Source organism: Erpetoichthys calabaricus, chromosome 14, assembly GCF_900747795.2.
Source record: "Erpetoichthys calabaricus chromosome 14, fErpCal1.3, whole genome shotgun sequence".
Classification (NCBI taxonomy): domain Eukaryota; kingdom Metazoa; phylum Chordata; class Cladistia; order Polypteriformes; family Polypteridae; genus Erpetoichthys; species Erpetoichthys calabaricus.
This window is the reverse complement of record NC_041407.2, coordinates 48,030,622-48,057,547: the sequence shown is the minus strand read 5'-3', so window position 1 is coordinate 48,057,547 and position 26,926 is coordinate 48,030,622.

Genomic DNA, 26,926 nt, shown 5'->3' with positions numbered 1-26,926 from the left:
TACAGCAGCAACGGGGGACCTGTCCTGCTATCTTCATGTTTTTAAACAGTACCACATTCTAGTCGAACTCATGGTTCAACTTAAAATGGTAATTCAAAAAGAAAAAAAAAAGATCTGCATTTCCTCACCCAGATATATACACAATAATTCTCAGCCACCACATATCACGCTCTGAATAGAATAGCTGCCTCCAGCTTTATCAGTTTACTTCATGTTCAATTTCCGAGAAACAAATAGCTTTATCTGTATTTTGTATATATTGTACTCTAAAAAATCAGTCCTTGGCAGACCAAATGGTTTGGTTTGGGAATCAGGGATTTGTTTATTCAAAGACTCCATTGATGTAAAATGTGACCTTCTAGTTTATAACCTTTAATTATTTTTTTTTCTCTTCTACAGCTGGTGTTTCAGCAATGACCAAATAAAATGTTGTGCAGTGGACATGCTGAGAACACACCACGATATGCTCCTTAGAGTGAAAACTACTTCTTCTGTTCTACTTACATCTGTCAGCTGTCTTCCTCCTATACGTAGTTTTCTGGAAACCTTAAACCTTTAATAAAACATGTAGAAACATAGGTGATGTGATTTCAAAAGGCTGAATGTACAATGAATGACGTTATCCTAACAAATGGGTTATTTCAAAGTAATCTTCCTGGAAGGACGCTTATTTATAGCTGTCTACTGTATACCGCTGGTTTCAGGCCATTTGACCATTTGACAAAGTTACATCAATTCCATAACAACTATCCTGAACCTTTCAAGAAACTCACAGAATATCCACACATAGTTGTTGTTGGCATCTCTTGGAGACTGAATGAATAGCTTGGTAGGCTTTGTTGTCAATAATAACATTTTTCACTTCATGGAGATACAGTATATATTTCCTTCTCTTTCATGATGGGATTCTTGACTCCTTATTTATCCACCATTTTGTCTTTTACCTTTATACTTCTAAAATCACCACCTACCGCATCACCTTCTCTTGTCATTTGACCAAAATATTTTAGCTTTAGCTTGACTGTATTATAGATGTTCATGTCTGCTGTGAGGTCTTGCATTTACTAATCTGGCTGTGTTGCAATTTATGACATAAATAACAATCATCTCAAGCACCACCCTTTCAAAATATACACTTTCTTTCATTTCGTTTTGTTTTTTTAACCAGCTTATGGGTGGCACTGTCATATAAGAGCATCAACTGTACACATCAAATAAATATGATTGGTTAGTTTTGCTGCCACAATCTAAGAGAGACCTGTCCTATGGATTTTGAAAATGACCACTTGGGTGTTCTTTGTGTTCTCCAGACTCCTACCACAACTGAAAGAGATGAATATCAGATTTACTGTCAAGTCTTAACTGGCCTGTTGTGAGTCTGCAAAGAAGTGTGTCCTTTGTGTGTGACAGATGTGTTTTCTGCAATTACCTCATGCCTGCACCAGGTGTCACCAACATAGTCTCCAGTTCTAAGCAAAATTGGGCTGGAACAGACAGTGTCAAGATCTTCATCAGGTAAATTACATGTTGGTGCTATTATAGAAAATCTTCCTTGGTTTTATTTATTTTAAATTGTATTTTATCCATTACCTCTGTTCTTTTGTTTGTTTCAGCAGAAAAGAGTGGACCAGTGAATTCTTTGCTCTAGTACTGAGCTGGTGGAAGAACTCAGAATCCCAAGGTGAATTATTCAAAAATGGCTGCATCATTTCATGCTGTGATTTTTTCCATAGCACACTACTTTTTGCTGTGAAAAGATATAAAAACATGACTGTTTCCCTTTAACCTATGTATAGAGTAAAAGATAAGCAAGCATCAATTAATGGTATTTCAGATGTAGTCTATTAAAGAGCCAGAACTTTGCATTTTAACAAAAAGAAAGGAAACTTTAAAAGAGATTAAAAAGGAAGGCATTTTTCTTCTTAAGGATTACTGGTTCCTAACCAGCCATTCAAAACCGTGAGTACTTGTTTTCCATCCCAATGAAAGCTTTTTCAATCGATTGCCTCTCACTTGTCCCAAAGCTATAATTTCTTTTTAGTGCTTTTAAATCTCTGCCATCTGACAAACTGGCACTTTGTCAGTGATTTTACCATGCTTCTGATCTCAAATACATTTAAGCCAATTTTTGAGAAAAGTATAACAAAAAAAGTACCAGCAGGTGTCAGGTGGTGGAATGCATAGAAACACATCTACCCTACTAGATGTACGTTTTCAGAAGGCACATTTACACATTTTTGTAAACGACATGAGAGTGGAGTATAGCTCCTAGAACGGGCTGCTTCATGTCCAACTGGAATGCCTCGTCGTCACCAAGGTTGTTGAGCATGCAATGATTCACATTTACCTAGTGGGACCATGGAAAGGAAAGCACAGGAAAGGGTAATAAAAGATGGCAGGGAACATGCGTATCTTTGCTTTCCTCACATTTCTGAAGTTGCCTACCCAGAAGAAGATCCACAACCCCTGGCTAACCCTGCCACCTCACCATCTTCTGCTAATTCACTCTTCTTTAAAAGGATTCTAGATATTCATCCAACTGATCATCATGAGTGAAAACCTACTTATCTTATACTGTTTCTTTGAACTGTATGTGATTGTGGAGCCCATTTCTCGTGCAGTCATATTATTAAGAACATTAGGCGGAAAAAAACTTCAGGAAAAAAACAGATGCTTTTAATGTAAAATCAACTGGCATAACACAACACCCTTTAAAATAACAGGACCATCCCATGTTTTTATCATCATTAAATAAAAGAAATATTGAATTTTGAATTGAATTTAACTCTACAAAAGTGAGAAGTTTTCTAAGCTGCATAGGGTATAGGTGTCTCAACAAATGTGATGATGACCTTGTTTATAAAACTGGAACCTTTCAAGTTGATCAAAAAAATGCCCAAGGTGTCAGGCCTCAAATGGCACAATACTTTTATTTGGATTATAAGGGTTAATTTGGCCACATCACAATTCAATAAGTGATAAAACCTGAAATATTCCTCTGTACTGTTTTGTGCCAGTAGGTAGATTTTATACTGCTTTAACCTACTCCCAAGAGCACAGGCACAGTTGTTTATGCCATTTAAAACTGCCTGTATGCACACTTCTTTTACTTATTTAGACAATAATGATAATTTTTTAGAGGGCGATGTTTCTTATTTCTCCTGTGGCGATACAGGCACTTCATATTAAGTCTTTGATTCATCCAGTCAACAACACAGCTTTGGTAAGTTTTAAATTTTAATGTGAAAATTCAATGTGTGTTACAGTCTACAAATATAAAACACATTATTATGTAGGTTTCAGCTGTTATGTTTCAGTCAGGGTTTCTCCCCTGACTGGGTTTCAAATGCCTTTTGTTCATTTTTTATTCTTTTGTGTGTTAATATTGTTTTTTCATTTAGTTTCTATATATTCTATTTGTGTATCTTCCCCTATGTTCCGTGTGTTTTGTGGGTGCTCCCCCAAGAGGAAGAGCCAACTGTATGTCACAGTCAAGGGGCTGCCCTCAGCCCTATAAAGGCTGAGAAAAATCCACAGTTGTTTGTGAATGCACTCGTGGCCTGGTAGTTTCTTTAATGATAAACAATTGTTGTGCATTTTGTAAATTTCTAGATATTTTGACCTCTTGCTCTGTATTTGGACTACTGTTTGGATTTGTGATTGGGGCATTGTTTTCCCTATTGTGATTTTTGTAAGAAAGTGATGCCCACTATAGTACATGGCATATCAAAACAGACAGATTTCAGTACACAAACAAAACAGCAAATTTCATCAAATCTGTGTTTTGCAATGTTTTGCTTTGAAATGTATTAATTTTATACATGTATCTCTATTGCATTTTGTCTCTGACTTTGGATAGTGATAACCATGGTGTAGTGTGTTATGTTTTTGCCTTTCTGTTGTCAGAGGGGTCTGGCAGCCTGGGGTGAGGCCAGGGTCTTACTCAGTAAAGGTCTGGTCTGAGTAGTGGCATTTGAAAATCTCACATTTTTTGCCATGTGGCATGCTGTTAATCACCCGTAAAGAGAGGTCCAGGGTGTGTTTTAATGGTTTAAATCACTACTGCTCTTAGCACAACCCATCAGTTTTACTCATGTTGGATGTTAGATCGAGATGCGCATGTGAGTTTGTGTGCTCACCTAATGTGAAAATTACTGTTTAAGCCGCAGCATTGTAATTAATGGCCAACTGCTGGAAGTGAAGACAGATAAAATGGGGTTAGTGCAGATAAAAAAGATGTTTTGTTGAGTTTTTCTATCAAACAAAAAAACAATGAAATGAGACAAAGTGATTGTTTGCAGAAGAGTTATCAGAGAGAGAGACAGAAATTGGATTGGATGGGCAGCATCAGCTGTACTGATTAATTACTAAGGTCAGGTTTGAGGTCTATGCAGAGGTTCTGTGCTTTGGCCATAATCGACTCTACTGAGCAGTGGAGCAGATGCAATGGGGAGAGGCCACTGAAGCTTGCAGAAGGCAGGAAAATCAGGGGTTTGCATGGTGGACCAGGATGCAGCGGGCTGCATGATGGAGATTCCAGATGTCCTAACATGGATGTAGAGAGAGAGAAAGAATGGAATGTGCTTACATTTCAATCTTTTTGACTTTGAATATATTTGTCAGATTTTTTGATTTATTGAGCACACATAGGGTGGAGTGGTGGCTCTGAGGCTAAGGATCTGCGCTGGTATCCCAAAGGTTGCCGGTTCGAATCCCCATCACTGCCAAAAGAGATCCTACTCAGCTAGGCCCTTAACCTTTAATTGCTCCAGGGGCGCTATACAATGGCTGACCCTGCGCTCTGACCCCATGGGGTATGCGAAAACTAACAAATTCCTAATACAAGAAATTGTATAAGGCGAAATAAAGAACAAAAACAAAACAAAAACATAGGCACCATTTTATATATTCATTTATTAAATTATTCATTGAAATGCATTGTTGCACTTTTTGAACATTTAAAACATATGCTATTCTTTAGACTAAAAAGTCTTCCTTGTCTACTCACTTGCCTTGGTTCATCTTAGTCATAACTATCAATATCCTGAAAAAGAAGGATGTGCCCATGACTGCAGGCGCAGGACATCACATCACAACACAAAGAAGGTGTGATAAAAGAGAGCAAAGTCAAATCTTGTACAGACAATTCTTTATTAATATTTTTTTGTGTATCAGCCATCCATGTTCTTGTATAAGATCAGCACAAAGGTGCATTGGTTTGAAAATACTACTGGACAACTTGCCATTCATTTAGAATATTCAGGTTTAACTCATACTTCCATATTTGGCTCCCCTTGACCATGTAATGGAAAAGATGAGAAAATTAATGGGTAGGGAGGGGAATCCTAGGTGGTTACACAACACTGCATTTGAGTTTAAAGGCCAAAACTGGCACAGAAGGCCATTTCAGAATGTTTTGCACAGTGTGTTTAACCCCTTAACCAACACAATAGACATGACAAGCTTTTTCAGGAGATCCTGTGTCACTTTATGAGGTATCAGGTGTCACAGTCTTTAAAAAAATAATTTGTAATATCTCCCATGCTCCCAATGCTTTCAGGATGGACTCTGACTCCTCTTGACCCTGTATTTTGATGAAGTGGACTTAAAAATATGTGGATCTTAAAAAATAAACAAGGTTGAAAGTTTCTGCAAATTGCAAAAAATGACACAAGTCAAAGAACCTGGTTTAGTTAGCCGTGATATGAGAAAAGGTGATATCAAAGCTTTAATGTACCTAAAAAAAAAGGTGATAAGCTGCTTTCAACTATATAAATTAAAACAAAACATTCAGATTTGGAGAGTTTGAGTCTTCTAGGGGGTTTTGTGGTATCATATCTTAATATTATATCATAAAATATTGCAAACTGCTGTGCCTCACTTACTCTATTGAAGATTCACTTTAAGGAATGAATCATCTCTGATCAAAATGTCATGTCATTGCAAAGCACACTGTCTCTTATCTGGCCATTGCAAAGACATTATCATATAGAAAGAAACCAGGGAGAAAATACAAACACAAAGTCTGCAAACCATCGCACCATTCTTCTGTTAAACTCCTTGAATGTTTGCCCTGCAGCCTGACACCTAATGAAGGGATTAAATGGAAAAACATGTGGGAGTTGAATCTGTATCACTTTAGAGTGACTGATTATATTTCTGATTGTGTATAGTTATGAAAATAAGAACACATGAAAATTTGATGGACATCCTTGCCAGCTTTCATTCTCCAGAGAGCAGAGATAGCATTTAAATGGCAGGACAAGGAATAGTAAATAACTTCACTGCACATGCATCAGTAATTCCAATGACTGGCAAGGAATTCTACCAAGACCTGGGCAGCTGCTTCAGAACGGTGACAGTGAAAATAACTAGTCATCCTCAGGTATCTGTCAAAGAGCCATTAAGTGGTAGTTTTAACAAAAGGCTGGATTTGTTCCTTGCACACAGCCTGAAGGAGTGGTGATTTGTTATTCTTGGTCTCCTAGAGATTTTTCCTATTACACAGCAGCCTTCTTTTTTTTTTTTTTTATGCTTCTCTCTTTAGTGCATTGGGTGAGTCACTCTGTCATCGTAAATGAATAAAATCCAAAATGTTTGGCAGGCTCTCAGGGGCCAAATGGACATTTCTTGTTCCCTCTTCTCTCTCTCTCTCTCTCTCACTCACTCTCTCTTTCTTTCCCATTTGTTACATTCTTATGATCTTAAATGTGACCTGAACATGCTAAATACGGAAAAACAAACTTTAAGGAAAAGTTGAAGAATTTCTTTTTTCCTGAAGAAGCTGTAATACAAACCATTCCTTCTGATACTGAAACCAGGGATCTGCTGCTTAGTTCCATTTTTGGCGTGACTTCATAAAAGAGGCCAGACAGAGGATAAGAGCCAGATTATTTCTCCATTTTGCTATGTCTGTCTGAGAAAAAGAGCTACAACCAAATCGAAAAGCATCCATCATGTTAGTCACTGAGGACCTGCCGAAATAAACTGTAGCCTACCACTTAGACAGACTGTGCTCTCTCTCTCCATCTGCCTCTCCTCTCATATTCCCTCCTTTTCTTCTTCTTCGCATTCTTGTCCTCTTATTTGAATTAAAATTTACCAGTCCAACCCATGAATATAGCATGCATACATTAAAGTGTGCTGGAAACTTTTACTAATGCTATTGCTTGTGGGATATCATTTAAGCAAGCTTTGACTGTTTTAATGTATGACTCATTGTCACATGGGTTCTTATTATGATGAACTTTCACTGTGTGCCATTTTCAGTCTCTTTTTTTAGGATGGTGATTATCCTGGACATTTTAGCATTGTGCCTCATGCGGGCCCACCACCTGCATAAGGAATAGGTGCCAGGTGTGACCTTGGTGGCAGGCAGAGTCCTTAGTGGACTGGAATACAGACACACAAACTGATTCTTGGGATGTGAGTCGGTGAGTGAGGCAGGGAGGTTCCAACTAGATATAGCTTGCTTGGTTCCACTTGCTTGGTTCTGGAGCCAACCCCCTTGAAAGATGCCATGTTGGAGTTTGTGCTGGAGAACAAGAGGGCTGCCTCTATGTGGCTGAAGGTTGTGGAGGGGAGGAATCTGACTGCCACATGTGCCTATGCACCAAATTTCAATTTGAAGTACCAGGCTTTTCTGGAGTAACTGGAGGCAATCCTGGAAAGGGTCTCAGCTGGTGACTCCATAGTTCTGCTGAGAGACTGCAATGTCCACTTGGGTAATGATGGAGACACATGGAGAGGCATGATTGGGAGGAACAGCGTCCCTTATCTAAATTTGAGCAGGGTTTGTTATTGGATTTCTGTTCTAGGCATGGTTTGTCTGTAATGAATACCATGTTCGAACATAAAGTGGCTCATAAGTGTACTTGGTACCAGAGCACCCTAGGCCAAAGATCTATGATTGATTTCATAATCATATCATCAGATTTGTAGCCATATATTCTATACACTCAGGTGAAGAGAGGGACAGAACTGTCAACTGATCACCACTTGGTAGTGAGATTGGGACAGATGGTCGGGGAGGCACCTGGACAAACCCGGAAAGCCCAAGCAAGTAGTGAGGGTGAAACAGAAATGCCTGGGGGAGGCCCCTTTATCCACATCCCAGGGGAGGCTGGGGACATAGAGTTGAATGTGCCTTATTCAAAGCCTCCATTTTGGAAGCAGCTGCAAAGACCTGGGGGCTGAAGGCCATAGGAGCCTCTGAAGGTGACATCCCAAGGACCCAATCGTGGACACCAAAGGTGAGGGATACCATCAGACTGAAATAAAAGGGCCTTTCATATATGGTTAGCATGGGAGACTCCCAAAGCAGTGCAGTAGAGAGATACTGACAGGCCAAAAGGACTGCAGCTTTGGCAGTCAGGGAAGCAAAAACTTGTTGGAGGAGTTTAGAGAGACAATGGAATGTGATTGTCAATCAGGCTCAAAGAGGTTCTGGCAAACCATCAGGTGACCCAGAAAGGGAAGGTAGGGATTCACCCATGTTGTTCTTAGCAGGTTGGAGAGTGCTGACCTGGACTGAGGATGTTGTCTGGTTGTGGAAGGAACACTTTGAGGAGCTCCTGAACCTGATGGACACTCCCTTTGTGGAGGAGGCAGAGCCAGAAGCTGATGAGGGATCATTGCCCATTTCCAAGAGGGAGGTTACTGAGGTAGTTAAGAAACTCCACAGTGGCAATGCCCAAGTGATGAATGAGATCTGCTCAAAAATGCTGTAAGCTCTGGACATTGTTGGGCAGTCATGGCTGACATGACCTTTCAATGTTGTGTGGTCATCGGGAACTGCAATTCTGGAGTGGCAGACCAGGGTGGTGGTCCCCATTTTTAAAAAAGGGAAAAGAAGGTTATGCTCCAACTCTTGGGGGATCACAGTCCTCTGCTTCCTTGGAAAAGCATATGCCATGGTGCTAGAAAGAAGACTCCACCCAGTCATGGAACCTCAGATCCAGGAGGAGAAATGTGGATTCCGTCCAGACTGTGGAATGGTGGACTAGCTCTTTACCCTCATGAGGATTCTAGAGGGAGCATGGGAGTATGCCCAATTAGTCCACTGTATTTTGTGGACTAGGGAAGGCATATGACTGTATTCCTTGAGGGATTCTATGGGGGATGCTTGGAGAGTATGGGGTTCCGGGGCCCATAATAAGGGAAATTCAGTCCCTGTATAATTACAGTGAAAGCTGTGTCCACATACATGGAAAAACATCAGCATCGTTTACAGTCGGTATGGCACTTTTTGCAGATGACATGGTCCTCTTAGTTTGGGCTATGAACTCCAGTATGCAGTGAGACAGTTTGTGACTGAGTAAAAAGCGTCGGGGATGAGGATCAGCACCTCCAAATCTGAGGCCATGCTCCTCAGTAGGAAAAAGGTGGACTGTCTTCTCCGAGTGGGAAGTGAATTACTGCCTTAAATGGAGATGTTTAAGTACCTCAGGGTCTTGTTCATGAGTGAGGGAAAAGGGATAGTGAGAGTGACAGACAGATTGGGGTGGTGTGTGCAGTTATACGGTTGCTATAACGATCTGTAGTGGTGAAGAAGGAGCGGAGTCAGAAGGCAAAGCACTCAATTTACCAGTCAATCTACGAACCCACTCAAATATGACCATGAGCTATGGGCAATGAATGAGATTGTTGGTGCATGTGGCTGAAATGAGCTTTCTCTGCAGGATAGCTGGACTCCCCCATACAGATAGGGTAAGAAGCAAAGACATCTGGGAGAGGCACAGAGTAAAGCTGCTGACCCTCTGCATTGACAGGGGCCAATTGAGATGGTTCAGCGTCTGATATGGATGCCTCCTGGATGAGGTTTTACATGCACGACCAGCTGGAGGATGACCCCTGGGAAGACCCTGGGCTCTCTGGGAGGATATATCACCCAAATGGTATGGGAATGCATTGGGATCCCACAACATGAGTTGGCAAGTGTGGCTGGGGAAAGGATGTATGGGCTTCACTGCTAAGACTGTTGCCACCACAACCAGGCTTCGGATAAGTGGTGGAAAATGAATTAATTTTGACATTATGTATGTTTGGGTTGAATGACCTCTCTGCAGCTACACTGTATTTGAATCAGCTTAATAAAGCTGAGGTCACATAGCATGGCAGCTTTAAGACTGCAAAACCAGACATAGGCATTTATTATTTCCTAGTCACCTTTTCAGACATCACTGGTGTAGCCTCTGGGTTTTCAGAAAACCTTAAATCTGATTATATCACTTGGTGTTTTCAAATTGAATGCAAGCTCTGAAAAGCATTTAACAGTGTTTAAGCCTACTGTCTAGCAGTGACAAACAGTGATTCCATCACTATAAAGTCCTATTTTTTTCTTCCCTATAGAATAAATGACATGGTGAGGAAAGTGCATTTGTGGAAGATTGTGTATGTGCATTTTTAGCATGTTCACTGTAGGAATTTTTGGGCTCTGGTTTAAGGTATGGGGTTGATGCTTCTGCTGCTTACATTACACTTGCCTTCCTGATGTTGGCAAACTTTTGTATTTTATTAATTAAAATGGGACATTCAGATTCATTAGTATCACATGTGTAAAGTAATGTGCTGAGCTGCAAATCTTTATTCCAAGAAACAAATACTTACAATACATTAAAAGAAGAACAATGCAAATAAAGAGTCACAATCATTAAATAATATAGTAATATAGACACTAGCTGCTGTTAAAATAAAACTGAGTTAGTATTTGCTAAGATTAAAACTGCAGAGTATGGCATATAGTATAATAAACTTAATGGCCCATTATGATTCATGAAGATCTGGATACAATCCTGCATATTTTTGATTTTGGAAAACCAGAGCTTTGTCAAAGTGACACGTTACAGATGGAATGCAATTTAGTTGAACTGCAAAAGGCGCCTATAGACACACATCTTATTCTACTTGAATGCCACCTTATTGTTGCATATGGCTACCATCCATGAGCGACACTGCCACGTGGAGGAAGTTTCATAAAGATCTTCCCTTTCAGTTCTGAGGTATTTTAATCACATACTGAATCCATTAGAGCTTGCCAACAATTTTGCTTTATTGCTTTGTTAAGAAACCAAGAATGCATTTGTATGTACACAGTAGGCTAATGCTGGAGGCACAGTACTGCAATGTTTTAATCCCAATGAAGGTGTTTACACTGTAAAAAAGCTTCTTTAATGAATGAGTTAAACTAAAGTTATGCATTTGGTATAAGAAATAATGTGATAATGTGGTCTGCTTCTTAGCCATGCAATAAGGTATATCAGGTGGTCAGTGCAAAGTTGTGTTGCATTACCAGTATACCAGACTGAGTGGTCTACTTTTTATTTAAATGTCTTATGTTTTAAAGTCAAAAAAGAAATTAAACAGAGATTACAAAATTGTGTGAGGTTTCAGTAGAAGAAGGACGGAGTGGTGGCTCTGAGGCTAGGGATATGCCCTGGCAATCGGAAGGTTGCCGGTTCGAATCCCGTAAATGCCAAAAGGTACTCTGCTCTGTTGGGCCCTTCAGCAAGGCCCTTAACCTGCAATTGCTGAGCGCTTTGAGTAATGAGAAAAGCGCTATATAAATGCAAAGAATTATTAATTATTATTATTATTAAGATAACATAAAGAGAGAGGTGCACCATGCCTTTGGTACTTTGTTACCACTATGCTAGTTGCAACTCATTTTTCTTTCCAAATCCTTAGCTTCTGCACTTAACCAAAGTACTACGCAGTGTACCAAGATACAAACAGATTAAAGATAAGGAACACGCAATGGGCCATGCAGCGTCATGGCCTTTAAAGCATGACCAGATACTTCATACTTCCCTGAAGAATTTGGGTGTTAGCAATAAACCTGACACCATATATTTGAGCAACAGGAATACAGTTTGAATTAAGATGTAGAGCACTCTAAAAGTTAGGCACACAAGCCAGAAGCTAAACCTGATCCATGAGACAGCAGTGGTAATCCATTTCGACCTGCTTGGTCCAAGCTCAGTGTAGCATGTGTTGCCATGCTCTTTGCATTTTGCATTATTACCTCCTGCTAGACATCATCTAAGCAGATGACTAGCAGCATATAAATCACATATGGTGGCTGTTTACTTTGTGGTACTTTCTGCTATAAATCTCTAGCAAAATCAGTTCACTTTAAAAAAATTCTAAACATTCACATCTGGATCCCTGCTTTCAGAATATGCAAAATGTTTCTGCTGAAAAGGAGTCATACTGTATCATTTCAAGGATGTCTTCTAGCACTCAGTCAGTAGCTCCTTTGCATGCCAGGTGGTTATGTGGTAGGTAGAAGGACACCAGAAAAACAAAAGAAGCCCATGTAGTGCCTGGCATTAAATAAGAGTCCAAGTGCACCTTTAGTATTGTAAATCTGTTCTTTTTATCCAATTTCTTGCACTGCTTAATAGATAGACTGCTTTAGATCTCAAGAGGTAATGGTCAGAAGACAAGTCTTGGTCCTGCTACACATCACTTAGACATTAAATAATTTGTGTCCACTTGTGAATTTATTTTCTTTCACAGGGTTAAGAAAAGAGATTGGTTGATTTAATGATGGAAAAAAGAAGTGATGGATGGGCAGATGGGCAAACAGAATGAATGGATATTCAGACAAATTAATGGATAATTGTGAGACAGAGATGTATGGGTGGAAGGATGGCTAAATGTATGAAGAGGTATATACTGTAGATGGGTAGATGAGAAAATGAATACATGAATATTAGATTAGTGAATGAACTTATGAATTTACAGACAGATGGCCCATAGATAGAGAAATAAATGGATGGATTAATGGATGGAGAGGTAAATAGATCATCGGATGACAAATATTTTAAATATGAGGATAAATATGAACATTATTGGGTAATGAAAAGAGGGACATACAAAGAGATGGGTAGCTGTCTTACTTTTATGAAGTAGCTCCAGGACTACTTTTATAAAATGCATGATACTAAATTGTAACAGAAGTTCCCTCAGTTATATTTTACTTCAGTTATTACTGGAACCCTGTTTTTTTAATTATTAGGACCCCCATGTACTTCACACAAGAAGCCATAAACCTACAAGCACACACAAAGTTTGTTCTTCCTTCAAATTACATTTCTGAGTTTGCGGTTGCCACACATGTGTGTTTAGGTTTATGTGACTTTATGATTCATGCACATTTAGTTGTGTATCACTTATTAGCATGTCACCTGATGCTTATGTCTTTATCTCTGGGTTTAAATAATTCTGAAAACTACCTCAGAGTGATAAAAACCTGTGGAATTCAAGATTCATTTCAGAAATTTCCACATTGTCATTTTACTTTTCTCTTTGTCTTCCACAACCTTCTCTGACATATACCTCCTTTTACTTTAACTTTAATTCCTCCCCGCCGTTCTACCTCCCACCACAATTTATTTGCTGCTTGGATATCTTTATGAACTATACAGCAGGAATGATAAAGATACCTAAAATGATGGAATTCCTTGCACAGCTATTCCTCGAAAATGTTCATGTTCATTTACGTTTGTTGTCTGCAGCATAAGGGGTGTGAATGCAAAATGTTTTGTGTGGACGCAAAAAATTCAGAAGTACGCAGATGGCTCTCTCTCAGTGAGTGCAGTCAGCCTGATTAACATTAAAATGATATAATTTTGTCTGCCTGTACAATTGCAAAATTAAGTATTACCGAGGTTACGAGTTGTCCTGTAGAATTTAGTATTTGCTCATCTAATTTCCTATGCAGGCGTAGTGCTATTGGTATAAAGGAACCCCACTAGCGTTTCTTGACACAGTTCTGCTAAATACTTTGTTGACTGAAAGTACTCACTGTTTGTGTGTCAGAGTACAGATGTGAAGCATTGTTCATAATGACACATAGTTTTGTTTAATTCTATCCTTCCCTGCTACCACCAGGGGATCCAGAGTGTGACCCATAAGTGAGTCTGCCCTTCTAATTAGCTTGTGGATTCGGTGGGCCTCTCTTGAAGCGATGTTACCAGCCCAGCACACAACAACGAGTGCCAATACAGAGCTGTAGAAGATGTAACAACCCATATTTAAGGAATTTAGTCTCCAAAGAAAAAAGAGTCCTTTCTTATATAGTTCCCCTTATCGCCTATCTTGGCTTGTGATTCTTCACTTCATTATCTGTATAGTCCAAAATGATGATAGCTTAAATAAGAGCCTCCAAGTGCATTTGTCCATATTTTTGGCGTATAAGCAGCCGAGGTCTCATGGCTTCTGATCCGGGTTTGCAAACATTTCCCCTGGCCACCAAGCATGCAGAAAATTTTAACTAAACATCCAAAAATGAGACAACCGTCCTTTGATTTATATGTTGTCACAGGTGGCTGGGGGGGCAACCTGGCCGGGACACCCCAGAGGACTGGAGGAGGGCTTACGCCTCCCCCAGACCATTTGGGGGTGACCGCCCTGGTGGCTATGGGGACCACGGGTACAGAGTTTTGAAGCTCAACCCTGTAGGGGCCCGTGGTCACTGCCAGGGGGCGCCCCAATGCCTTGGAAGGCCTGGACCTCAGCACTTCCGCCACACCCGGAAGTGCTGGGGGGGAGAGGATCGGGGACACCTGGAGTGCTTCCGGGTGCGCAGCCGGCACTTCCGCCACACTGGGGAGTGCCGGTGGAAGATTGTCGGGAGGCACCTGGAGCATATCCGGGTGGTCATTAAAGGGGCCACCTCCCTCCATTCAGGGGCTGGAGAGAAGAGAGGGCAAGGTCTGGGAGGAGAGACTAGGAGGCGGCCTGAAGAAGTGAGGCATTGTTGTTGGCCACGACTTTTGGGGACTTTGGGGTGTGTGTGCACTTGCTGTAAATATGGAGCACTAGAATAAATGTGTGTTGGGTGACTTAAACGTGTCCGCCTGTCTGTGCCCGGGTCATCTTCCACAATGTCCTCAAATAATTTAAATGCTTGGAAGAAAAGTTTTTTGTTTCACAGTGCACATTTCAGAAACCTGCAAACCTTTTAAATTTCCCTCTAAATAACCAAGAGATAGAGACAGAGAAATAAAGAAAGAAAGCTGACCAAGCTGTCTGGTTGTGCTGCCTGCAGCATTTCATTTCTACATGGTTTATGTAAATATAAAAAATTGAGGGGAGGGGGGCATCTTTTTTAAATATAGTTTAAACATCTGTTTCCAATTCAGAAAGCTTTATTACTGGCTGGCTTGGAAGCAATGTGTAGTCATAAGCAATAAAGCCCACACATTGTCAATGAGCCGTTTTTTAAGTATGTCGTTGATGCCAAACGTGGCTGTTGTTTAAGGGCAGATTTGACCTTTCTGGAGATTTCTCATCCAATGTTGTACCTGTTTATGAGTGCCAGGGTACATCTGCCTGCTACATTTTGGCTTAAGACTTTAGATGAGCACCTTGTGTAGGGATGTCAACCATATACTGTATTTGATAGTTCTTCACATATAGTGTACTGTTTCACTCTGCCTCTGCACGGATGAAATGCTGACAGACTGGAAAAAGAGAAACCCAAATAAACTGCTGTATCTACCTTGGTAACATCATGAATCATGTGTCTTTAATAATGGTAGTATAATTTATACTGCTTGTCCTTGGAAAGGTGCTCAGCAAGTGGATCACTCCCTTGACAAAGCCCAGAGAGATATTTTGTAATTTTATTTCAGAAAAATATTGAATTGTTGATGTTCATCAAGTGAAGCGTTCTAGAGATGAGTGGGGTCATACAGCAGATATCTACAGAAATTTAGGACAACTTGCAGAAGTAACTAATTGGCTGATGCTTCTGAAATGTAGAGTGAGACTCTCCTTTCATTCATGGTGGGTCTTAAAACTCATATAAGGCAGATACAGACATTTTGGTTGTTTCCAAACTTTTGTTTATTATCATTATTATTACTGCAAGACATTTTACTGAAGAGAAAAGCCAAGAAATCTTAATTTTAGTAACAAATCTAGCCATCATATACCATCATATACCATGGCACTTTTGATCAAAATGTTTTGCAAATGCACTTTTACCGATATGGTCTTTTTAACAGTTTGAGCCATTGCTAGCCGCATTGGTTGCTTGTCCATTAATGGGCATACTTACATACTGTTCCTATTTACTCAGACTGTGCCAGTTTAAGAAATAATTCATTACACTCATGCAATAGAAATGCCTTGTTCAGATGACATGATAGCTAGCAGAAAACATTTAAAAAAAAATAATAGACAGACAGACAGACAGACAGACAGACAGACAGACAGACAGACAGACAGACAGACAGACAGATAGATAGATAGATAGATAGATAGATAGATAGATAGATAGATAGATAGATAGATAGATAGATAGATAGATAGATAGATAGATAGATAGATAGATAGTGAACGGTGCCAACTCACAACCATAATGGTGACAAAACAGCCACAACCACAATGTTAATAAATCATGACTTTAATAATAATTTTATACTTAGGTTGTATTAAAGAATGCTTCCTACAAATCCACACTTGGTACCTTCTGAAGACTCATAACAAAATTCAACAGAAATGAATGTAGTTATCAGTTCTTCTCCAGGTGGAAGGTTACAGACGACCACAATTCAAAAATGCTAGGGTTGAGCAGGTCAGTAACAGTGTGGCTGTGGAGACTTAAATGCTAGTGTGATGTAATACTTTTTGTAGCTCTAAGATATTATTATTTTGGTAGAATGGCCCATCCCCCCTACCCATACCTCACTTGAGCAAATTACCTTATTAGCATTTCTCCAGGAAGAGCCCATGAAACACTTTATCAGTGTAATATTGAAAACAAAATGTATAATACAATGGAAAAGCATGCAATGTTGCATTATAATAACAATAATAATAAACAGAAATGGTACATGAAAAAATATTATTTCATAAGCAGGATGTGTATTTTGTTTTTGGTACATTGCATTAATCCCTGAAGGGAAACTGTCGTTTCACATGAACCTTTGGGGGTCAGAGTGCAGGGTCAGCCATTATGCAGTGTACCTGGTGCAAGTTTCAGGTTAAGGGCCTAATAGAGTAGGATCCCTCCTGGCAGTAATGGGATTTGAGCCAGCAACTTTCCAGATACCAGTGCAGATCCTTTGCTTCAGAGCCACCACTTCGCTGACCAGAACCACCACTCCAGTGGGCTTCATGTATTTTGGTTTCCTCCTACACCCTGAAGACTGGTGGCTAAGACTGACTGAGCATGCTGTGTACTAGATGGAGTTTGTTCATGTCATGAGTTGGTTCCTGTGCTGTGCCTTATGGTGCCAGAATAAGCTCTGGCCCTTCAAACCCATCTGCTGAAATAATAGCATTTTTAAAATGAATGAACAAGTGAATGAATGAATGAATGAATGAATGAATGAATGAGTAAATACCAGTACATCATCCACACAAATGTCTTTATGGCTTGTGACAAATATTTCGCTGAAGTTGTTTCCCCAGTTTTGAGAAAAAAAAGGTTTTGTACAACCATTCTTCATGGTTTATAATATTGTAAAATGCCAAGCAGAAGGAATGGAAATTCTTTACACAATGGGGCTGTCTGCCCTTCTATTTGGTCCTCATACCTGCCGATCTCCCATCTGAGGCTGACGATTGCCAGTTTTTTTACATGCCTGGATAACTATCTGTGCAAGCCTTCTCTTGTTTTTGGCACTGGCATTCACAAAGCCAGAAACAGTGCTGAAAGGCTTTCAATGAAGTACTGTATCTGTAAACCATCTGCAGATCTGGAATGCTTATCTATTTTGGGAGTAAAAACATACTTTCTTGTTCTCCTATAAACAAAACCAGCATTATTTTTGAAAGTCAAATTAGAATTTAAATGCTTCCAAGGTTTTCAAAGCTGGTAACTTGTTCAAAATGCTGCCCTTTCATAAGTGGGTGCTGAGACTAAACAACTCCAATTGCTTCCATGTTTATCCTCAATGCACAATTCTTTCTTTTTTAGATCCAAACTTTGACAAGAGTGTGCTGACATAGTAAAGATGTGTGCCTGTAGCAGCCTTATTAATCAGGTAGATGACCATCACCATTTCATTGACTTGATGTGCTCTAGAAATGCGAGTTTGAACCTTGGTATTGTCATTGCTTATGCAGACTTTACAGACACTCCCTCAGTGTGAATGGCATTTGCCTTGGTTTGCCATTTTATTCATAAATGTTAAGCACATGTTTGTTAGTGAATCTAATTTGGTCTAATTTTAGTGAGAGTATGACCATTCACGATTGGGGTCTACAATGTACTGGCATTGTGTCCATATTTGATGTAGTTTGCTTAGTACAGGTGCGATAGCTTTTCTGATATAAAAAAATGTGTTATGATCTTGGAGTTCACAGCACTAAAGAGTTTTGCAGTTCTCCAAAATACCCACTACAGTGGGGTATACTGTCAAACCTCAGTTAGATATAATGGTAACCACAGAATCTTTAAAAAAATAAAAAGTTGTCTTTTCTTAAAAACAAGAATGAAGCTCCGTGCAGCACAGAAGGCAAAAGGAGTTGCCTAAAACAATAAGACAATCCAAGCAAATGATACCCAAATACATAATCCAATGGCAAAGTCAAAAAACAGGGAAAAATGTTTATAATTTTCAGACATCACAAAGCACAAGCAAAAGACAGAAGTTAACTCACCAACTTCCTAGTGCATTGGAATGAACCACCAGGAACTGTGGGAAACCTCACAGGTGGCGCAGTGGTAGTGCTGCTGCTTTGCAGTAAGGAGACTGTAGAAGATTGTGGGTTTGCTTCCCGGTTCCTCCCTGTGTGGATAGCGCTTTGAGTACTGAGAAAAGCACTATATAAATGTAATGAATTATTATTATTAAACCCTTGCCATTATAGAGCTGTGGGCAGTACCTGGCGGTAAAGGGCATGTGATCCTGCCTCTTAGTGAACCACCCAGAAAACTGTAGGCATATAACAAAGGCTTAGATACACAGAAACTATAAAAAGCAAACTATAATGCAAATAATTAACACAAGCAATATTAATATAGGGCGGCACGGTGGCACAGTGGGTAGCGCTGCTGCCTCGCAGTTAGGAGACCCGCGTTTGCTTCCCAGGTCCTCCCTGCGTGGAGTTTGCATGTTCTCCCCGTGTCTGCGTGGGTTTCCTCCGGGTACTCTGGTTTCCTCCCAGAGTCCAAAGACATGCAGCTTAGGTGCTTTGGCGATTCTAAATTGTCCCTAGTGTGTGCTCGGTGTGTGTGTGTATGTGTGTGTGTGTGCACGCCCTGCGGTGGGCTAGCACCCTGTCCAGGGATTTGTTCCTGTCTTGTGCCCTGTGTTGACTGGGATTGGCTCCAGCAGACCCTCGTGACCCTGTAATTAGGATATAGCGGGTTGGATAATGGATGGATGGATATTAATATAAGGAAAAGAACCGAAAATAGGCAAAATAGACATAAAACATCAAATTGAATCCCAGTCAAGGCAAAATCTTGGCTGAAACATAACAAAATGAAATTATGTCAGTTAAGTAAACGGGGGAATTATTCTGTATAGAGTAATTATACTTAATTTCATTAACATCAACACAAAATAACACTAGTGAAAATATTCATTCATGTGGTAGCCCTTCAATGGGACACCGTAACATTGCAGTTGTTAGATAAACCTTTACCTTGATTTCAAGGTTAATTACTTAAAAAATCATTTCTAGTAATATTGACATTTACATTACACAACTGATTAAAGAGTAAAATGGTTGAAAGTGTTAAATGATGACATTCCACCCCATAAACAGAACTCTCATAACTCTCATAAGAGTACTATACATTAATGTGTACCAGTTACAGTAATCCCTCGCTATATTGCGCTTTGACTTTCGCGGCTTCACTCTATCGCAGATTTTATATTTAAGCATATTTAAATATATATCGCGGATTTTTCACTGGTTCGTGGGTTTCAGTGGACAATGGGTCTTTTAATTTCTGGTACATGCTTCCTCAGTTGGTTTGCCCAGTTGATTTCATACAAGGGACACTACTGGTAGATGGCTGAGAAGCTACCCAATCAGAGCACATATTACGTATTAAATAAAACTCCTCAAATATATTGTGAGCAGGGGGGCTGTTTGCACCCCTAGAGGATACTGACGCTCCTCAAAAAAATGCTGAAAGACTACCTTCACATTACTCCCTTCCTTGCTGGGCTTACTTGTGGCTGCTTTGTTGCGCGATATGCTTCCTGCATGGTGCTTCACATACTTAAAAGCCCGAACAGCCCTATTGATTTTTGATTGTTTGCTTTTCTCTCTCTCTCTCTCTCTCTCTCTGACATTCTCTGCTCCTGACGTGCACTCCTTTGAAGAGGAAGATATGTTTGCATTCTTTTAATTGTGAGATGGAACTGTCATATCTGTCTTGTCACGGAGCACATTTAAACTTTTGAAAAAGAGACAAATGTTTGTTTGCAGTGTTTGAATAAAGTTCCTGTCTCTCTACAACCTCCTGTGTTTCTGTGCAAATCTGTGACCCAAGTGTGACAATATAAAATAACCATATAAACATATGGTTTTTACTTTGCGGATTTTCACCTATCGTGGGGGGCTCTGGAACATAACCCCCGCAATAGGTGAGGGATGACTGTATATTTGAAAGTGTTAGACCTGAATCTTCCACTCCTCACTTTGCTCTAACTGCTAAGTGAATTGCTGCAGATTTATATACTTGGCCACTTGAGCAGTAAGATAATTGGCAACTACTCTCTCTATGGACTTGTTAAAGCAATCAGTGTAAAATCAATTAGAGTCTTGAACGTTTTAAACAAAGGAAAACTTTAACAGTGATGGCATAAACTAGTGGGGCAGCACGGTGGATTGAACTTAACACCCTATGTATTTCCATCCATGTCCCAAGGACGTGTGTAAGGTTAGTTTGTGCTTCTAAATTAGCCCCATGTAATAATGGGACAGAAGCTTTAAATAGAATGAAATCAAGAGACAGAATTTACTAGTAATAAATTGCTAAGGTTGAAACTGGAAGGATGAGATTCAAGTGATCAATGGCCAGGACATGAGAAAAAAATAAATTGAGAGATATAGTGAGAGAATCAAAAAACAGAGTATTTCACGTGGACTAAACAAAAAACATATGACATAAATCAAAGTTGATCAACAAAAAGCAATCCTTAGCAAGAGAGATGTTTAACAAAGATGACATTAAAGTTGACTTAGTCACAAACTTGCAGAGAAAAGAATTGCTTGACACTCACTTACGATATATGTTGCCACAATAATCGTGTCAGGGGTCACACACTCTTAACTAACAACAGCCTGGCAATCCTCCATTACAAACAGCAAACAATGGCAGTGCCAATACTAAAAGCAAAATGGCACATCAAGAAGACATATTTCGAAATTAGTATCTTCATAAATATCCTAAACCAGAAAACAGACCAAACCATTAAACTCCTTGACCTCTAAATCCCCCAAAATGCTACCTCCATTATTTTCAGAACCAAAGAAAAATACCATAAAAAGAAAATAAAAAAAACATATTGACTTGTGTTTATTTTCTGTTTTATTTGTGTTTTTGATAATGTTGAATTATTTCTTTGGATGTGTGTGTGTTTTTTTCCTAATTTATTTGCTTGTTTATTGGATTCTACTTCTTAGTTATATATTGGAACTTGCTAACTTTGGATCGCCTTTTTAGACAAATCCTTTTTGCCTGGTGTTTAACTTTTTCCTGTTTCTCCATTTTAGTACATTTTAGTTTTTAAAAGATGTTTTTATCAGGTTTATTTATGGGGTCTCATCAAGCCAGAGCTTTCTCAGTTCCTCTCTCTCCTAAGGCTTTTTTTACTTTGCATTTTCAGTTTTAAAAGCCAGTTCCCCATTTTTAGGTTGGTGTAGGCTGTAGCTTGCAGATAACAGTTGGGGGCTGGCTGACATGGGGAGAGCCACTTCTGGGCAGGCTAGTGAAGCTCCTTGTTTGCTTTATGGCTCGTTTTAGAGGTCTCACACCTCTTTTCACCATGGTCCTGTCTCCTGATCACAAAACTTGTGCCCTCTTAATGCAGTTTAAGTTTCAGCACTGAAGCAAATTGGCATATTAGAAAATTAGCAAGTTTAAGGGCACATTAGTTTAAAACTCTGCCAAGTAAGCCATTTTACCTGGTGACAGCTAACAAAGCCTTGCTGCAAAAACACTTCCAGTGTTGCCCACTAGAGGGTGAAAACACAGTCAAAATATCCTGACTAGAATCCAAAAGGGTCGAGACAAATCTTGATTAAAATAAAAGGTTTATTTTCAAAAAAGCCTCTGCAGGCACAGAACTCCAAACAACATAAAGAGTTTCCTGAAAGGCAAGTGTAACACAGAAAACAGAGTCCCAATACAGTATCCAAAAAATTGTCAAGACTGAGCAGAGGTTCAAAAAATCAGTTACACAGTCCCAATACACAAATCCAAAACTGAGGTTGAGAAACACAGCACAGGTTCGATATGCAGGAAATCAAAAGACACAGATACTCACAAGAGCTCTTCACACCAGTGAGTTCATCTATCCATCCATTATCCAACCCGCTATATCCTAACTACAGGGTCACAAGGGTCTGCTGAAGCCAGTCCCAACTAACACAGGGCGCAAGGCAGGAATGAACCGGAATCATGGGGAGGCCCTCCCTTAAATAGGGTGGAGGACCATTCCTAGTGGTGATGGGTCCTGGCTGATGTGGACTCCCAAGAATCTGAAACTCTGGACTGTCTCCTCCCTCCTGCTTTTAGGATAGTGACAACTGTAATTCAGTCTCCTGAAGTCCAGAATCAGTTCCTTTATATTCTTGGAATTGAGTGCAAGGCTGTTGCTCTGGCTTCAACACACCAGATTCTCTTCCTCTTCTCTGTAGGCTGCTTTGTCATTATTGGAGATCAGGCCTATTACTATGGTATTGTCTGCAAACTTTTTTATGATGTTAGCATCATGGTTAGGCTTGCAGTCGTTTGTGAAGAGGGAGCAAAGCAGAGGGCTTATTACACAGGCGAGGGCTCATTACATAGGCCTGCGGTACCCCAGTGTTCAGTGTTACTGATGAAGAGGAGTGCTTACCCATGCACACAGTTTGTGGTCTGTTAGTGAGAAAATTTTAAATCCAGTTACACAGGTGTGAGTTGAGACCCAAGTTGTTAAGTTTAATACCAAGTTTGTTGGGAGGGATGGTGTTGAAGGCAGAGCTGTAGTCGATGAACAGCATTCGTTCATAGCTGTCCTTCTGCTCCAGGTGTGATAGGGCAGTGTGAAGGGCAAGTGAGACAGAGTCCTTAATAATAATGCAAAAGGATGAACATAAATACTAAACATTGTGCAAAGAAACATCCATAAAATGATAAATACCTTCTAGCCATAGCTAAACATGTAAAGCCTTCTTGACCAATGGGGTGGCTTCCTTTTACCCAGCACAGTAGCATAAGAAGCACTGCCAATTTTGCCTCTGTCTGTTCCTCCCCAAAGACTGGCCTCCCTTGCATTTCCACCTGAGTCCTAACCCTGAATCATATCCATCTGTTAAGCTCAGTGTGTACTACTCCTGTGAAGCAGCAGTCCAAAGAATGCACCAGGGACCAGGAGAAGAAAGAGAAAATCCCAGTCAGGAAATTACCATAAAGTCCAAAGCCAAAAGAGTGTCAAATCCTTGCAACCAAAGACCTAAATGTTAAGAAGAATTATAATCAAAATAAACATGTCAAAACTGTGTTTCCCTGAAAGTTCTAAGCTCATATTCATTAATGAAAGGTTTAAGTACAATATCTACAAATTTGGACAATGAAAGCAGTACACCACCATCTTAAAAAGGATATGTTATGTGAGCCTCAAGTCATGTAACAGGCAATGGGCTTAACGACTGTAAACAACATGGTCTCCACCCTGCAAAAACAAACAAAACTAAGTAACTGAAATTGCATAGAAGAAAAATTAACTTTATGACCCAACCAGGAATCACTTTCAGTGTCTTCATTGTGTTATGGAAGACTTGGGCCATCCACTGAGCAGACTGAGGTGTTGCTGCAGATTGTGATAAATCTGACTCTAAAATAAACTGATTTTAGCTTTTTTTTGTTTATTTTATCGTTTCAACAGTGATGTCACCTCGTCACCATTATGGATAGGTTTTTACTCCAATTCTGTGGAAGCAGAATTATTATTTATTGCTACAGTATTTGTTGCTGTGATATTTCAGCCATGGTTCCTCCCCTGACTGTGGTTCAAATTCTTGTTGCATGTCTGTTCATTTTTATGCCATTTATTTATGTTAATGTTGCTTTTGTTAATTAGGTATTGTCACAAGAATAGATAAGAGCCATAAAAGGTTTGGGGCAGCCACCCGTATATTGTTTCCTGGCTGCAAAATTGGTTTTAATGGAATAAAGTTGTGTACCGGTTTGAGCCCAAAACAGAAATGATTTGCTTGTACAAAGATGGTGACTTTAAAGGAGAGTGGAGGAAGTGACATCATCATTGGAGGTGGAGCCGGAAGTGGTGTCACTAGGGACAGAACCGGCAGTGACATCATCAGTAGGCCCAGAACTGAAAGTGGTGTCATTGGGCCCAGGACTGGAAGTGATGTCATCAGTAGGGATGGGACCGGAAGTGATGTCATTGGGCCTGAAACCAGACATGGAATTACTTTCATTCAAGTCTTTTAGCTGCCTTCCAGGCGCACATGTGTGACATTATGTTGTTCTTTGTTTTTGATCTTGTCCTTAAGCTGCCTGTCAAAATCCTGTGTGTTTTGTGGATGGTTCCTCCAAGAGGTGGGGCTATCTGCCAATCACTGCCAGGAACTGCTCTTGATCCTATAAATCTGGAGGGGGTTCTACAGTTCTTGGTGGTTTGTTTTGAACGTGCCAAGGAGTTAGTGAGTGTACTTGTGCTTATTTTTTGTGATTAATTTGGTTTCTAGAGTGTTTGGACTTTTTGCTCTGTTCTTTTGGTTGGCATTTACAAGCTTTGGGGCTCCCAAATCATGAAAGTTGCTAGCCACATAACTTACAATTTAGCATTAAGTCTAGTTATTGTGCCTCTCATTTTAAATCGGCAGCAAGCAGTGTACCCTATCTGACCACTAGTAAATTCTAAAAAGAATGTTTTTACCAAAATTTTGTGTTAGGGGCAAATAATTCAGTCAGAATCAGCATCTGTTTATTTTTGTTTGACTCTGCTTTATTTTGCATATTGGGCATTGATGTTTGGTTTTGTACATCTTTTTGCTGTCTCCATTTCCCAGTCATATTTGTGGCTTCTCAAAAACTCAAATATTGCATCTAAATCATTATTTTATTTGATATTGATAACAAAAAGGGTAGACATCTCCCACATAGTCTGTCCTCTTCAATGTATAGCAGTGGTCCACATATACTGAACAGCACTCATATGCTTCCATCTAACATTTTTGGGGACAACTTTTAAATTAATTGCCCTTCCCCACTGCTATTTTTCTTGTACTGCTCTATTCATCTGGGCACCCCGGCACACAGTTTATAAAGATGCTATACCAATAGTCTAATGCATTTTTACTTTATGCTAGGAGTACATTCATCAGAGGTTTTTGTTTCTCTAGGATTGACATAGATTTCATTTCTGTTCCACCAGTGTCATTGACCTTGGACGGTGAACTGATCATTGGTAGTCTTTTGGTTGTGTATCTGAAAGTGTCTAGTGTCTAAAACATTCTGAGCCATGAAATATTATGGTAATGTACGTTGTTGTTCTAATTGCATTTTTAACAACTCAAACTCCACTATATCAGCTTTAGAAACTATACTGCTGATGAGAATGTACTGAAAAAAACTGCCAAAACGTGAAGATGCATTTTTTTTTTACTTCTTACTTTTTAGACATTACTTTTTGAGTTAAGTTAACAGTTAAAACCACTTGCAAATTAAATAAACCTGAAAATGGATTCTGTTCCATCAAAGAACAGCTGTTTCCTCCCACAGCCCAAAGACATTGAATTTAGGTGCATAGTTACAGTAAATCGAAATTGGCCTGATTTCAATGAAAGTTAATTAGTTTGGGTGTTCTGTAATGGTTCCGGCCAGAAGGTCCTTGCACCCAACTACCTTGTAACAGGCAGAACAGTTTCTGACAATGGATAGATTCATGGATGGGAACTCAATTTTAACTTTCAATTGTGAGATGTATATTTAAAAGCATTTCCTTCTTTAAAAACTGAGTGCCTGGGTTCCTCCAAGAGCTTCTTATGATATGTTGCCACACTAGAACAGAAATCCAAAAGGCAGCTCTGCTGCAAGGCTAAATGTCTCCCACAACTGGGACTGACTGCTGAGTAAGCAAAATCTGCTTAATTGAGAAAAGTATTGCTGGCAGACAGAATGACATCGACTCCTGGATTCTGAAAGCTGTGGCGTGGCACTGGATAACAGCAGGCAAATGAGAAGCAGCTGGAGGCGGTGGTGTTGCTGTGAATGTGTGGGGGGTGGGGTAATGGGTGAGGCAGTAAAGCCTGGGATTTTTACTCCATTTATGACTGCAGATTGAATGCTACGTTCATGTGTTTAAATGGAATTGCAGACGACACTGTCATGGCAGGAGATTCCAGAAGTGCAGTCCCTGGGACTCAGTACTTGCCTTTAAGAGCAGATTAGGCAGGAATGTCAAACTCCATACCCTAGCACTGATCTAATCCTCCAGCTCTTGTTGCATTCTATTAGGGAGCTGGAGATACTGTATACTTCATCTGTATATTTTATGCTTGGATCAGACATCCTGCACATGCAATAATTTTGAGGTGCAGTGCATTTTAGATTTTCTGTTAATACTAGTATATGGGAGAATTTAGGACTTCCATAGAGTGCTTTATGTACATTTTGTCAATAATCCATCATTGGTCATGTGTAGGTAGACTCCAGCTAGGAGGATCCAGATCCACATCCAGAGCAAGACTGTTGAACACATGTCCATCACTCTTCCAT